Source organism: Dasypus novemcinctus, chromosome Y, assembly GCF_030445035.2.
Source record: "Dasypus novemcinctus isolate mDasNov1 chromosome Y, mDasNov1.1.hap2, whole genome shotgun sequence".
Lineage (NCBI taxonomy): Eukaryota > Metazoa > Chordata > Mammalia > Cingulata > Dasypodidae > Dasypus > Dasypus novemcinctus.
In genome coordinates, this window is record NC_092216.1 from 20,448,700 (window position 1) to 20,463,735 (window position 15,036).

The 15,036-nt window shown below is 38.0% G+C and overlaps 1 pseudogene; it reads left to right on the forward strand.

The window, feature by feature from the left end:
• The first annotated feature begins 4,046 nt into the window (after positions 1-4,046).
• Positions 4,047-15,036, forward strand: part of LOC139438277 (lysine-specific demethylase 6A-like) — a 58,976-nt pseudogene continuing 47,986 nt past the window's right edge.

Sequence of the window (15,036 nt, forward strand, 5' to 3'; positions counted from 1 at the left end):
AGGCTTCCCTGCTCGCTCTTGGGAGTGTGAATGGTCTAAACCTCTTTGGTGTTTGGAATCCTAAAAATCCATTTATATTATTTGAAGCAAACATACATTGAAAAAAGAAGAAACAGAGATAAATGGGTTAGGCACAATTTGGAAAAAAAAAGTCAAACACAATATACTGACAGTATTAATAATGTATAAGTCACATTTCATAAGCCCAAAGTATTGAGTGAGAAAAAGAGGAAGAGCATAAAATGCTAAAATACAAAATAAAATACCTGAAATATATACTTCTTCTGTCACAAACATAGAAGAGATGCAAAGGGTGTGAATTAATCAAATTTAAATTATAGTTGGAAATTTGGATACACAGATTCAGCAATCAAAAAAAAGTCAACTACATACTAATACCATTCCATACAAACTAATAATATCATCTTTTCAAGATAAAAACATTTATCAGATATTCAGGTTTTAGTGCACTCATTTCTTTATACTTTATTTACTTCTTTGGTATTTTTAAAAGAAATTATGAGTTTAGAAAGCAATCATACAAAAACAGATAGGATTTCCATACATTACCACACCAACAATTCCTTGCAATGTTGTAGAACATTTGCTATAATTGATAAAAGCACAATTTTTAACTATGGTGTTAGCTTAACTTAGGTATGATTTCCCCATAAAGCATCCTATTATTAACAGCATGTATTTGTATTGGATATTTGTTACAATTCATGTGAGAAAGTTCACATAATTATATGGTAAACCACAATATATCTTCCACCACAGGATTTACTGTGGTATATAGTCCCATGATTTGTGCAATCCATCACAGGTGTATACTCAGTGGCTCTCATTTTCATTACAAAGTTGTGTTGTCATCACCTCAGTCCATTTTAGAACATTTTCTTTACTCCAGAAAGAAAAATTCCTTACCCCTCCTCCCCAAATCCACAAATGTGGATGATACCTACCTTTTAATTTTAAATTTGACTTCCAAAAGATAAAGGGGTCAAATGTTTCAAAGCTGAGGAATCTTAACTCCTTGAAAATGTAAAAATAATCAGGCACCTTGAGCTTCACTGTTCCCATTAGTGTTTAACAAATAAATTTTATTGTAGATACATGTTAATACTCCATAAATCCATATAACATGTACAATCATTGGTATTCCATATAATGACAGTCATACATTCTATACAATCACTTAAATCGTTTTCAGAGCATTTTCAGTATTCCAGTAATAATAATAACACTAACAAACAAAAACAGAAGTAAAAAACTCATCACCAATTGATCTTTCTTTGCTTTCACACCATACATAGTTGCTATTCTGTTTTCTTCTTTCTAGTTGATATGTATAAATGGAATATCATCCATATGTTTATTTGACATGAGGTTTCACCATGTTATACAGTCCCATGTTATGTTTTTAGCTTTCCTTCTAGCAATATACATGACCTTAGACTTTCCCTTTCAACCACTGTCATACCCATGTAATAGCTCTGCTAGTCACTAACACTATGTTGTGCAATCACCATTTCCATTCATTTCCAAAGATTTACAAAGAATATTTTAACCTATTCTGCACAGATTTACCGTCAGCTTTCCATTCCTTACCTCATTCTAATTTCTGGTGACCTATGTTCTAATTATTATATCCATGAATTTACATAATGTATTTAATTCACATAGTGCAATCCTACAGTATTTGTGCTTTTATGTCTGGGTTCCTTCACTCAACAAAATATCCTCCAGGTTCATGCATGTTGTCGTTTGCTTCACAACTTCATTTCTGCCTACCACTGCATAACATTCCACTGTGTATGTATTCCACTGTTTATGACTCCTGGCTTGTTTCCAAATTTGACTATAGAGAATAATGCTGTTATGAGCATCAAAGTGCATATACATATTACGCCACTGCTCTCATACCTACATTCTTTTCTTTTCTTTTCTTTTTGAATTATGATGTATATTTTATTGAAAACTTCAACTAGAATATAAGAAGAAATTTTACTATGCATAAACCAATGAAATGAAAAAGAAGTCCCAGAAATACACGAATTAGCCAACTGATTTTGACAAACTTGAAAGTAACATCAGTGGAAAGAATAGTGTATATTTAAAGAAATGATACAGTAATAATTGGGCATTCCTATAAAAATAATAGAAACAGACACATAAGGTACACCTGAAAACTTAAAAATACAGCTCTTAAAGGGACATGGAAGTCAATGCAACATATAAAACAATAAATTCAAGAAAAATATACTGAAAATATTGTCCCAACCCAAGTGGTTAGTATTTTTTCCCTTTTATACAGAACTTCATTCACTCTCCCGGGTCCCCAAATATTTCCTCCCCACTAAGCCCAGGAAGCCCTTGGCACTTGTAGGGTCTGGGATTAGACATCAATAGGACCAGCTGGAGCCTTCCTCGCTCACTAGCTGATGGTCTCTCTCCTCTCTCAGGGGAGAGCAGGATGGGGAGAAGGCAAGACTCCCTCACTCTCTAGCTCTGAGCCCCTGCCAGACTAATTGCCAGGGCATATGCCCAGGGTATATAGTAATGTCTAGATATACTCATAGTGGAAACAATTAAAAACAATAGCTGGGGGGGGCGGTACTGGGCCCCTGGCCGAGGGGTCACTGTTGTGGACCCTGGGGAGCAGCGGCAGTTCCCCAGGTGCAACAGCAAGAACCAGGAAGGAAGGAGGGCCCAACAGTGGGCTCCTGATACTTATGGCTATGCTTTTGAGCCTATACACCTCCAATAAGAATAAGGTCTAGAATAGCACTGTGCCTGGGAGTTTCCTCCTGACGGCCTTCATGATACTCAAATGTGGCCACTCTCACAGCCAAACTCAGCATGTAAATGCAGTGCAGTCCCCCCAGCGTGGGACATGACACCCGGGGATGAGCCTCCCTGGCACCGAGGGATCACTACCACATATCAGCTGAAGATGCAACTAGAAAAGGACCTTGAATTAAAGGTTCAACACGGATCAGCAGAAAATCCCTGTCTACATATAATAACATGACTTCAAAATGCTGTTTGACCTAATGTAAGGGGGAAATGGAAAAGAGAAATGAGAATATAAGGCTATGAGTCTCTAAAAAAGAGTCTGGAGGCTGTCAGAAGGAATGCCCTTATGCACAAATGAGCAGAGTCTGAGAGACAGATAAAGTAGATACAACCCCAAGTATTGGTTCTTTTGAGGAATAAAGAGACCCACGGGTTCTATGATCATGGCAGATGGGGTTCACTGCCATGGCAGATGGCCCTTCTCTGGAACTGGTGTTTCTGCGTGATGGAATTGGACTCAGAGGGGATCTCTTTTCACAAGACTTGCATGCTACTTTAATGGAATTGTAGTTGGTGCTGGGGTTTTAGATATATTTAGGGGATTTGAATCTCTGGACTGATAATATGACACCCAGGCCCAGAACCTCAACAGACTTCAGCTCCTACACTTTGATTTATTGGACTTACCCCACTCAGCTAACATCGAGTTGAAGAAGGTCAACCACCACACCATGGAGCCTAGAGTGTCTACAACTGAAAGCAGGAGGAGTGCATCCAGTATCCATGTGGATTCTAAGCCCCCACTTGACATAGATGTGCAATGGACACAACCAATCCAATGTCCACAGAGAAAATGTGGAATGGGTGTGGGAAGGGTAGCAATAGTGGCTGCTGGGTTTGGGGAATGGGAGGAAGAGATGAGATGTGGAGGCGTTTTCGGGACGAGGAGATGTCCTGGGTGGTGCTTCACGGAAAATTACGGGACATTGTAGAGCCCCCCAGGGCCCACTGGATGGAACATGGGAGAGTGTGGGCTATGATGTGTACCATTGACTAGGGGTGCAGCGATACTCAGAGATGTACTTACCAGGTGCACAATGAGGGAAGAGAGTGTTGCTGTGGGGGGAGTGGGGGGTGGGGGCGGTGGGGTTGAATGGGACCTCATATTTTTTTAATGTAATTTTTAAAAATAAATAATTAAAAAAAAAAAAAGAAATGCTGAGAATTCATAAAGCCAGATGCTCAAGATGGAGGAGATAGACCTAGGGGTAGTCAGGTGGGAAAAAGTATCAGAGGACTGGCCTTTTCTTCTACACTGTGCAAATGTGCAGGAGCATGGTCCCAGTGCCTGAGCCTGACATTCAGCAGGCCAGCCCCAACCCGCACCTGAATCCCAATTCTACTCTGATTGTCCTGATATTACAGGCATTGTCACTGGGCAGAGGGCTAGCAAAGAGTCTTGATTTTAGGGAGCTTTCAATCACTAGCCTGACCATCCTGCCCTTCTTCAGGGGCGCATAACATACCCTCTATCTGTCTTTCCTTTTTTACTTTATTTATTTTAGTTTATTATTTTTTTAATTATCTTTCTTAAAATTAAAAAGGATCATGCAAAATGTAACATTAAAAAGCATAAGAGGTTCCCATATATCCCACTCCCAACCCTCCATCCCTTTCAATTTTTTAACTGTATATTTTTGAAGATACCTAGATCATAGAAAATGTTACATTAAAAAACATAGGAGCTTCCCATACACCCCACTCCCCACCCGTCCAACCCCAACAAATTTTTAAATTGTATTTTTTGAAGATACCTAATCAGAGAAAATGTTACATTCAAAAGTATAACAGGTTCCCATATACTCCCCACCCCCTCATCCCACTCCTCCCACGTCAACAACCTCTTTGATCATCATGGCACATTCACTGCATTTGTTGAATACATTTTGGAGCACTGCTGCTCCACATGTAAAGTGGTTTACATTATAGATTGTACTCTCACCCAGGACATTCAGTGGATTATAGCAGGATGTGTAATGTCCAGCATCTGTTCCTACAATATCATTTAAGATGACTCCAAGTCCCAAAAATGCCCCCATATTACAACTCCTCTTCCTTCTCCCTGCTCTCAGCAACTATTGTGGCCACTTTCTCCACATCAATACTACAATTTCATCCATTGCCGGTCACAATAGTCCCATAGCACAATATCAATAAGTCAACTCTAATCCATATTTTATTCCACTGTCCTGTGGAAACTGGGTTGGTAATGTCCACTCCACCTCTATATTGAGAGGGGGCTTAGATTCCACATCGATGTTGATTGCAATTCTGCTTGCAGTTGTAGGCACGCTCGGTTCCCTGGTATGGTGGTTGACCATCTTCACCTGCCTGTTAGCTGACCTGGGAATGTCCAACAAACCAGAGGAGTTGCCCAGAGGCTCAGGGCCCAGCTGGCATATGGGCAATTCAGAGATTCAAGTCTCCTGAGTATTCAACAACCCTAGCAACAACCACAGGTTCAGTAAAAGTATCAGAAGAGGCATGTGTAGAAAGGACACGTTGGAGTCCAACGCCATCAAACTCAGGCACATGAATTCCAAAGTAGGATCCACTGACATGGCACTGAACTCCAGAGATGAAAGACAAAATGTCAAAGACAAAGCTTTATAATATTCTTCATTTTTTAATACTGGAATTTATGGCAGATGGCTCATACCTTCTTTTAAAAGTTATTTTGGCTATTTGGGGCCCTTTACTCTTCCAAATAAATTAGATTATTGGAATTTTGATTTATGCAAAAAGGATTATTAAGATTTTGATTGGAATTGCATGGCTCTCTAAATCAGTTTGGATAGAATTATCATCTTAACAATATTTAGATTCTAGTCCATGAATATGGAATGTCCTTCCATTTATTTTAGTCTTCAGTTTCTTGTAGCAAAGTTTTGTAATTTTCTGAATACAGGTTATTTATGTACTTGGATAACTTTAATCCTCAAGATTTGATTCTTTTAGCCATTATTAAAAATGGATTTTTTTTCTGATTTCTGCCTCAGATTGCATTTCAGAAGCATATAGAACAGCTATTGATTTTTGCATATTAATCTTATATCCCACCACTTTATTGAACTCATCTATTAATTCTAGAAGCTTTGTTGTGGATTTTTAAGGATTCTCTAAGTATATGATCATATCGCAAGGGAATAGTGAAAGTTTTACTTCTCTCTTTCCTATATTTGTGCCTTTTTATTTCTTATCTAGCCTAATTGCTCCCATTCAATTTTCTAGCACACAATTCAATAATAATGGTGAGAGTGGGCATCCTTGCCTTGTTCCTGATCATGGTAGGAAAGCTTTCAGTCTTTCTACGTAGAGTACAATACTAGTTGTAGGTTTTTCCTACAAGCCCTTTCCTTTATTGAGAAAGCTTCTTTTTATCCCTATCTTTTGGAGTGTTTTCATCAAGGAAGTTTGCTATATTTTGTCAAATGCCTTTTCTACATCAATTGAGAGGATCATATGTTTCTTTTTCATCAAATTTTCAGTGTGGTTAAATACACTAAATGATTGTCATGTGTTGAACTACCCTTACATACCTTGGATAAAACCCACTTGTGATGTGTGATTCTTTTTAATGTGCTTTTGGAGTCCGTTAGCAGATACACTTTAATTTATACTTCCTAATCTTCATTTTTAAACTCTTCTCCAAGTCTCTGGTCCATGTTTGTTTGGTTTTTTTTTTTTTTTCCTTTCTGACTGCAGAACTCTCTTTAGTATCTTTTGTATTTCTTGTCCTTTAGTAAGATATTCTGTCAGTTTTTGTTTGTCTGTGAATTCTTTGAACTCACCCCCCAGTACGTGGAAAAATTTTAATGAGTAAACCTAGAAGTGAAAAATCACGCAGAAGGCTTTGTTAATCAGGACCCCAGTGCCTCACTGGTCGGTACTTTTCATATTTCAGAGGGATTAATGAGAACTAGAACAGTGAGCACATTGCCAAATGTGTTTTCTGACAAATAACAGATAGGGTGCACTCCAGGGAATATTGTGGTCTTCCCTGGGAAGGCTGGACACTTTCTTGAGGACTGGCACATAGACCTTGCAAAGTAGTGCCCAGGGAGAATTGTGGTCTTCCCTGGGAAAGCTGGACACTTTCTTGAGGACTGGCACATAGACCTTGCAAAGTAGTGCCCAGGGAGAATTATGGTCCTCCCTTGGAAGGCTGGACACTTTCTTGAGAACTGGCACATAGACCTTGCAAAGTAGTATCCAGGGAGAATTGTGGTCCTCCCTTGGAAGGCTGGGCACTTTCTTGAGGACTGGCACATAGACCTTGCAAAGTAGTGCCCAGGGAGTATTGTGGTCTTCCCTGGGAAGGCTGGACACTTTCTTGGGGACTGGCACACAGACCTTGCAAAGTAGTGCCCAGGGAGTATTGTGGTCTTACCTGGGAAGGCTGGACACTTTCTTGGGGACTGGTGCACAGACCTTGCAAAGTAGTGCCCAGGGAGGATTATGGTCCTCCCTGGGAAGGCTGGACACTTTCTCAGGAATTAACACGTGAACCTTGGGAAGTACTGCCCAGGGAGTTTTGTGTTCCTTCCTGGGAAAGCTGGACACTTCCTTGGGAACTGACACAGCCCCCTCAAGTTGGCATCTATCGTATCAATTTCATTGATTATGAGCCAAATGAAAGGGACAGGCCCTGGTCAGGACAGTGAAGTCCACCCTGGCAGAGGGTGCTCTGCACAGGTGTTGCTTTCACTCAAGACTCTGGTTTTGGCTGCTGACTTGGGGCTTCCCAGCCTGAGATAGATGTTGGGGAGTTTTTATTAAGACTCTTCTATTTCTCTCTTATTTTGTGAGTCTCTTCAATGATGATTTCATCTTTTCACTGATTGTGGAATTCTTGTCTCTCAATCTAATTGTCAAGATAAACTTATTAAACTAGATATGTATATACAAATTTATTTTTCATCCATTTGGGACTCTGGCCAGAGGTGGGCCAGGTATGTTGGTGTGTCCCCTGGAGAGCCAGGTATGTCAGTGGGTCCCCAAGTTGGTGAGCTCATATCTACATCATAAAGGATTATGATGTAGCAGTTGGACCCCTGTTTGTAGACAATCCTTTCCCTATTTTATATGCTCCCAAATATTAACCAAAGTTTATAAATAAATAAATAAATGTCATGCATGTCTTTCTTATGCTTGAGTTAATTGAATAATTATATCAATCTCTCTCTCTCTACTCATATATCTATATAGAAAGCTTTTATCTAGCAGAAAATTATGGCATAATTGGCAGGATTCAATTACTATTACATTAGCAGGATGACTCTTTTCTAGCACTCTCAGGTAACAGAGGGAAATCATGTTGAACCACCTGTGCAGGGAAAGGTTAACTCACAAATCAACATACTGCACTTGCAGAAGTGCTGAATAAGGTTGCACCAAGGAAGTCTTTGTTCTGGATAACAGAGTCTTGGGGGTGGGGGTCTTCCAGCAGCCATCTTGGGGGTTACTGATGTCCACGTGGACTCTTTGCCAGGTTCCAGTTCTATCTATTAATTCCCTATCTTACCAGCCTGCTTCATTCCCCCCCTCAGAGAGTTTTGCTGAAGGAAGATGCTCTTTCTTCTGTAGCTACTTCCTGCTGATTAGGGGCTCACAGACCCTACCTGACAAGGTGTAGAACTCTCCTGCTTCTCTATCTTGACTGGAGGAAGACGAATCTGGTATCCTGTATGAAGATGGATGAAGTCCCCATATGGCTAACAAGATGTTGATCCTGGGAAAAATAAACTTAATTAGAATTTTGAGCATATGTGGTCCTACTGAGAGGACACCGGACCACAGGAGTAGAAAAGGCCAGGTGTTTATAAAGGCTGCATTTCCCTGACATCCTTGGGTTTATTTTCCAGGTTTTGAATACTGTTTGGGACTATTTTAGAGTAATTTACATAGAGATTGCATTTTTCCTTAAGGAAAGGACAAACCCTTCCCTGTGCTGCAGTTAGCATTTTAAGTGTCCTATGATTTTGCATCACCATAGCTGCAAGAGAGTTTGCTTGCTGTTTTAGAGCTTTTAAGGCATGACTGGTTTCATTTATGCTGTTAGTTATTTCTAGGGAGTAATTGAAATAGATCATTAGATTTTGTATAGATTGCCAACCCCAATTTTCAACAGTGGCAGTTATGCCTAAAGCAGTTAAGAGAGGGATGAGAAGGGACACTGCCTTTTTCAAAAGAAAACAGGCAAGGATTTTTAAGGGATGTTTGGTTTGTTCTCCCCTAGCAGTAGACTTTGAGCTAGAGTTAGTGGAAACAGCTGATTTTGATACAGACACTATTTAGCTTTTGTTCTCAAAGAGGCATGTCAGGCCATCCAATGACTGGCACTTGTACATTCCACAAGGTGCTTTTGGTGAGCTGGCACTTTCCTGGACCGATGATTTCATTCAGGATTAGTGCACCAAGCTGGATATTCCATTAACTTGAATAAGGGCTATGAGGGAGACCTGGGCTAAGCACATTCATTAGTTACTTAGAAAATGATGTTTACCAGGACTTTTAACATGTTTAATGTCCCTCTGCACAGGATCTAATAGAAAAGATAACACTGTAATCATCAGGCATATATTTAGAACAGGATACAGGTACAATACTTAATGCTAATTAATGTACTACTAAATGCATAAGTTTCTCTTTGAACTCCAATTAATAAATTCAAGTTTCAGATTGGCAATACCTTACATGTTATCTCTCCACAGGAACCGGCCATAATGCCAATTTGCAATTAAGCTCTACTTGCAGAACTCTGGTTAACTATGGCTTCACTTGATATGTCTTTCACACAGTGAGCAAGCCACAATATTGTTGATCCTAGAGAGAAACTAAGAAGGTAATTTCAGTATTTTACTGGCCTGATACATAGCATTCTTTGACACTATGAAACAGTGCAAGTTTGGAGGTGGTATCCATGGCACGTTTTGCTATATTGAGCCCCCATTGGCTGCTTCAGGAGTTTGAAACTGCAACATAGTTTTCATCAACTTCAGAAGCACAACCAGAGATATAGTAAATATCTTTCTTGTTTGAGGGGTCAGTGACCAATCTAGTGAATAACTCATATAGAGAGGGAACCTGCAATGTATTCAAGGCCTGGTTTGAATGTACAAGAGAGTTTGACAATGCTGAAGTCTGTCTCTTGATTTTTGTATACCTTAAACATTTCCAGTGCAATGTGTTACATATCAAATGAACTTAACTTTTTATTACTTTGCTTTTTACTCCTACACTTTTACTAGGAAGATTTTATTTTACTTTAGCAGTAGAAGCAAATTATTTTTTCCATTTTTAAAATGAAAACTGAAGCTACCCAATGGAATTAAGGTAACTTGTTATTATTACCCCTTGAATATGTACATCGAGGAGAATTTTAGGCAGGTTTCATTGCTATGAAGTAACTTTTTGCCATTAATATCAATCTAGGTTTTAAACTGAGAAGTTTAAGGTTTATGTCCTCATTTCTTTAAGGCGACATGACATGAGGTTCCTGGGCCTCAGATTTATCTGTTTTCTTTTTTTACAGTGATTTAAATAGAATTCAGGATTCTATGCAGAGGCTGCTCTTAGCTATACTGTGGTCATGTGGACCAGCAGTAAGCACAGTTTCTGATTCCTACGAGACTCCTAAGGGGAGTTTGCCGATAGGCTAGAGACTTAGAGCGTGGTGGGTATCTGAAGAGAGACTTCAGTTCCCCTCATGGAAGATACTGATGTGAATTTTTACAGTACATCAAAAGGTAAGGAAACATTAGTTCATAGGGAGGGGATTAGTGTCCAGAGTACAGTCTTGGGTCAATAAAGGGCTGTAAAAGTGAATTCTTGTGTATGGCTTGGTGGTGTGTTGGACTAGGAGGTAGGATTTTCTTGGAATGCAGGAAGGTTTGATGGCCCAAAAGTAATGAGGGCCTTTATCTACTCCATTCCCACTGTGATATGGCTCATTCCTGGGGAGAGATATGGTACCTTCCACAGGTAGGCAGTTTGCTCAGTCGATCAGAATGGAGCCACAGCATTATGACCTGGTAACCATGAAAAACCTCTAACTGAGGTCTCAATACATCACTCTCAGCATTGGATAGAACATTTGGACAAAGGATCAGTAAAGAAATAGAGAGCTTGAATGGTATGATAAATGGACTAAAACCAATAGATATGTACACAACATTGCATCCCCAAAGAGCAGGATATGCCTTCTTCTCAAGTGCTCATTGTTCTCTCTCCAGGATAGACCATATATTGACTCATAAAGCAGATCTAAATAAACTTAACAGTATTTATACAAAGTTCTTTGTCTGATTGTAATGGAATAAAGTTGGAAATCAACTATAGGCAGCAAAAAGGAAAATTCACAAATATATGGAGGTTAAACAATGCACTCTTAATCAGTTGGTCAAAGAAGAAATTGTGAAAGAAATAAAATATTTTGAGATGAATGAAAATGAGAATACAACATAGCAGAACCTATGGAATGCAGCAAATGCAGTTCTGAGAGGGAAATTTATAGCCCTCAGTGCTTACATTAAAAATAAAAGAGTTGAAATCAGGGACCTAACTACACATTGAGAGCAACTAGGTGAAGAATAGCAAACTATTCACAAAGCAGAAGGAATGAAATAACAAAGAGCAGAGAAGAAATAAAACTGAGAATAAAATCAATAGAATTAACAAGCCTAAAAGTTGGTTTTTCAAGAAAATTGATAAGCCCTTAGCTAGACTGACAAAGAAGAAAAGAGAGATGGTGAAAAGTCAAATTTGAAATGAAAATGGGGACATTACTATTGACCCCACAGAAATAAAAGAGATCATAAAAGAATACTATAAACTGCTATACACCAACAAAATAGACAATGTAAATGAAATGGAAATTTTTCTAGGAAAATACAAACAGCCTGTACTGGCCCTAGAAGAAATAGAAGACCTCAGCAAACCAGGCCCAAGTAAAGATATTGAAATAGTCATCACCCAACTACCCAAAATGAAAAGTCCATTACCAGAGGGCTTCACAGATGAATTCTACCAAGCACTCTAAGAACATTTAATATCAGTCTTACTCAAACACTTCCAAAAATTGATAAGGAAGGAATGCTACCAAATCATTCTTAAAGCCAACATAATCTAATACCAAAGTTAGATAAAGACACTGTGCAAAAACCAAATTACTGACCTCTATCCCTAATAAATAATGAGGCAGAAATCAATAAAATGCTCTCTAAACAAGCCCAACAGCACATTAAAAGAATTAGTCATCCTGATCAAATGGGTTTTGTACCAGACATGAAAGGGTGGTTCATCACAAGAAAATTAATCACCATAACATACCACTTTAATAAATCAAAGGAGAAAATTCCCATGATAGTCTTGGTTAAAGCCAAAGAAGTGTTTGACAAAAGACAGCATTCTTGCTTGATAAATATACCTTTAAAGATAAGAATTGAAGGATATTTTCTCAACATGATAAAGAGCATGCATGAAAAACCCACAGCTGAACAAGTAGAGCAAGAAAAAGAAATAAAAGGCATGAAAATTGAAGAAGAAATAAAACTTTTACTCTTCACTAATGATACAGTCATGAGAAATCTACAATAAAACTTCAGAAACGGGCTCAGGAGGATGGAAGATAACATATAAAAATCTGTAGGGTGTAACAAATTAACACCAATGGAAAAATGTTGGTAATGGGGGAAAATGTGAAAGGGCTGGAAGTGGAATATATGGGAATCCCTTGTATTTCTGATGATGTAACATTTACATAATCTAAAGCTCCTTTAAAAATAAGGAATATTAACATTAAAAAATCTGTAATATTGTACACTAGTAAAGAGCATTTTGGGGAGGAAGTCAGGGTAAAAAACTGTGTTTACAATAGTGACCAAAAGAATCAAATATTTAGGAATAACTTAAAGAAGGACATAAAGCATTTACTTAGAAAATCATAATGCATTACTAAAAGCAATCAAAGTAGATCTAAATACATTGATGAATACTCTGTGTTCATTGATTGGAAGATTAATTATCACTGAGATTTAAATTCTACCCAAATGGTATACAAATTCAACGCAATCATGATAAAAATTCCAACATCCTTATTTAAAGAAATGGAAAAGGAAAACCCAAATATCAAATTTATTTGGAATGGTAAGGGGCCTTGAGTAGCCAGAAACATCCTAAAAGCTACAGTGGTAAAAATGTTGTATTTGCATAAAAATAGACAAACCAATAGAACAGAATTGATGGATCAGAAACAGACCCATTCATCTATGGTCAAAAGAATTTTGATAAGGCTAAGCCAACCCAGGTCAATCATAACAGTCTGTTTTAAAAATTGTGTTGGGCGATCTGAATATCCATATCCAAAGGAAAACAAAAGAGGACCTCTATCTCATACATTATACAATAATTAACTCATCTCTTAGTTATTACAGAAATATTGAGGGAAAAACAGTAAAGCATTTGCTTTGTCAGTGAAGTGGAATCATGGTTTAACTGATCTGCCTGTGGTTCATGCAGCTATAATAGCTTAGGTACTAGTGATAGTGTACAAGCCACTTTAAGTCTTTGTTTTGTCAAGTAAGTTTTTTAATCAAAACAATTTTATTGTTACATATTAATAAAGTATAAATCCATCCAAAGAGTGCAATCAGTGGTATCTGGTTTAATCATATATTTGTGCATTCATCACCCCAATCATTCCCAGAGCACTTTCATTTATTCCAATTAAAAAAAAACTCACCTCTCAATCTCTCTATGTCTTGCCTGCCCTCCGTAGCTGCTATTCTTTTCCTTATCTCTAGTATGTTTTTATTTATATTTTGTAAAAAAGAGTTTTATATATGCAATATTCCCCATATTTGTGTTTTACGTGATATTTTACTTTACTATACAGTCCTATGTGATAATTTTTAGCTTTCCTTCTAGTAATATACATGACCTTAGACTTTTCCTTTCAACAACTGTCATACCCATACAAGAGCACTGCTAGTTACAAACATCATGGTACTTTCACCATTTCTATTCATTTCCAACAATTTTCAAACAACCTTTTTACCAGTTCTGCACAGTAAACCTCAGCTTTCCATTCTCTACCCTCCTATTTTCTGGTGACCTATACTGTAATTAACTCTGTGAGTTTACACAGTACATTTATTTCATAATAGTGCAATCATATAGTATTTTTCCTTCTATATCTGGCTTTCTTCACTTAACATAATGTCCTCCTGTTTCATCCATGTTGTCATGAGCTTCACAGCTTCATCTCTTCTTACCATTTCATAATATTCCACCCTGTGTATACAACGCAATTTGTTTATCCACTCATCAGTTGAAGGACACCTGGGTTGTTTCCAAATTTTGGCAATTGTGAATAATGCTGCTGTGATGCCTGTTAGTGTCTTTGCTCTCAGTTCTTCCCAGTATATCCCTAGTAATAACACGGCTGGATCCCATGGCAAGTCTATATTCAGCTACCTTAGGAGGAGCCAAACATTCCTCCACAGTGGCTGTACCATTCTACATTCCCACCAACAGTGTAGAAGTGTTCCTAGCTCTCCACATCATCTCCAACATTTACAGTTTTCTGACTACTTAAGAACAGACAGTCAAATAGGTATGAAATGATATTTCATTATAGTTTTGATTGACATTTCCCTAATCACTAGTGATAAGTGTCTCTAACTTTTGAAGGACAGTTTTGCCAGATACAGAGTTCTTGGCTGGCAATTTTTCTTTTTCAGTACCTTAAATACATCTTACCACTTTCCTCTAAGCTCCATGGTTTCTGATGATAAGTCAGCAATTAATCTTACTGACTTTTCCTTGTATGTGATGCTTTGTTTTTATTCTTGCTGCTTTCACAACCCTCTTTTTATCTCTAATATTTGACATTTTGAATAGTTGGTGTCTCATGGTAGGTCTGTTTGGATTTATTCTGTTTGGGGTGCATTGCCCTTCTTGGATACTGATATTTTTGTCTTTTGTAAAGATTGGGAAGTTTTGGTCATTATTTCCTCAAATATTCTTTCTGCCCCTTTCCCAAATTCTCTTCTTCTGCAACACCAGTAATGTAAATATTTCAGAGTTTAGCTTTGTCATTCAGTTTTCTGGGACTCTGTTCTATTTTTTCCATTCTCTTTCTCTTCTCCTGTCTCTTCCATTTGAGATGTCCTGTCT